Below are 2,009 nucleotides of genomic sequence, written 5' to 3'. Positions count from 1 at the left end.
CAGCCTTCCAGTCTCGGGGTCCTTGGGCCAGCTGGAGGCAGTGGTCACCGTGTTTGGCCTTTGCTCTGACGGTGTGAAGCTGTGTCCAGGGGAAGAATGCTTGGGGTCAGCCTGAGAGAGCAGGCGGGCTGGCATCTCTTGGCCAGGCCTGCATTCCACAGTGTAAAGGGATTCAGACATGTTCCCAGTGTTCCTCACACCTCTTGAGAGCCAGCTCTAAGAGATCATTTTCTCTCTCTTAGGGGATTGCGTGTGTGTGGGAACTGGATTATCTTTGGTGGTGTAAGAGGTGTTGGTGACTTGACCACTGAGGAAAGCAAGGGTCTCCATGGGGTAAGGGACTCCCTTCCATACCGTCTAGTGCTGTTAGACCATAAACCCTATTTGTGTGTTGACACTGAAGAAAATGAAAATGACAACTTATCAAGAGTAATAAGGGAACACTCATCGTAACAGTGACAGCTCTGGGAGCAGACGGTCCTCTCTGGTCAGGGACCAGATCCTAACCAGGGTCTGAATGTAAAGAATGTCTTCCTCCGGTTTCCATGGACTCAGCCCTCCGACTAAACAAAAGAAATGTAGGTGGCCTGGGTTGGTCCCCAGTGTGCCTGGATCATGAAGCTTCAGGGTGTGTTGCTCACTGTGGGAAAAGCCCTTCTTCAAGCCAGAGCCAGGGGATTTGGATTTCATGTGTTGGGCGGTGCCGTATACACGTAGTGCTTGATCCCACAGCCGTCCCCAAGAAATCCAGCCACTGGTCCCCAGTGACCCACGTGGCAGTGGCTATGACAGAGACGTTTGGTGCTCCAACTGTGTCATTAGCCACTGTCTAGGAGTCTATGTTGTTGGGGGGACCCCTTCCTGGTTGGCACAGCTCCTAGGACACCAGTGAGGTTTGGCTTTTGAGAGGAACCCAAGCCACAGGCCCAGAGGTGGGGTCAAGCCAGCTCTTCCACTAGCTTCAGAATGCATGCTGGGACGGAATTACGCAGATGAGTCAAACCAGCAGGCAAACAGACCCCTAACTCCTCCCCACACTAGCAGGACAGGGGACCCTGGAGCCGGTTAGGCTAGAGGGTACAGGCTTCCAGCACCGAGTTTCAGGCTGTGACACACAGGGTCCCCGGGGTCGGAAAGAAGAGCCCGGCTTAGGGCTGTTAGCCAGGCCTGCCCACCACAACTAAGCTCCCCAGGTTGCAGCCCTAGCCACTGATTCCAAAGTTCTGTTATTGCCACGTGTGGCCCAGTGTTTCAGTGGGCGCTAACTGAGCAAGGATGTGATTATGGTCATGCATAGACTTTCTCCAGTTTCTGAGGTTGAGAGAGCTTAGCACATCTGTTTTTACCACCGTTTCAGGTGAAGTCATCTGCCCCACCCTGGCCTGGGACCCTCAGTGGAACATTCAGTGAGCTGGGGTGTGATCGGTGGAACATTCAGTGAGCTGGGGTGTGATCGGTGGAACATTCAGTGAGCTGGGGTGTGATCGGTGCAGCATCCAGTGAGCTGGGCTGTGATCAATCTTCACAGATTCATTTGTCCTCAACACAAAGGTCTAGACCTATTCCTTAGAGCTGGGGATGGGCCTGCAGCCAACCCATGGGGTAGACAGGCCTCAGGGGCTTGTGGTCCCTTAAATCAGGTACCCATGAGTCCCCATTATGTGTCTGGTCTTACATGGGGCCTGCAGGGACCACAGCGGGTGCAGAGCTTCAGAGGCCAGCAGCAAATGAAGTGAAGGAGAACTTTAGAGGGGATGAGGGCAGCTGTGTCCACAGCTCCAGCCCATCCCTGTCCCTCTGCTCTGTGCTTCTACCTTCCTAGCAAGACAGCCCTGGTTTCTGCACAGAGTGGGCTGTAACTCTAGAGGCTGTGAACTTGGTCCCTGTGGGCCAGGCAGGCAGTATCAAGGAAAGAACAGCCTGCCCAGGGCCTGCTGTGGCACTGTGATCCATTGGTGAGGCTGGTGTGGTATGAAGAACTGTGGCGTACAGGAGTGGATAGGGAGAGC

The sequence above is a fragment of the Microtus ochrogaster genome, linkage group LG8 (assembly GCF_000317375.1).
Source record: "Microtus ochrogaster isolate Prairie Vole_2 linkage group LG8, MicOch1.0, whole genome shotgun sequence".
Lineage (NCBI taxonomy): Eukaryota > Metazoa > Chordata > Mammalia > Rodentia > Cricetidae > Microtus > Microtus ochrogaster.
This window is presented reverse-complemented; position numbering follows the sequence as displayed.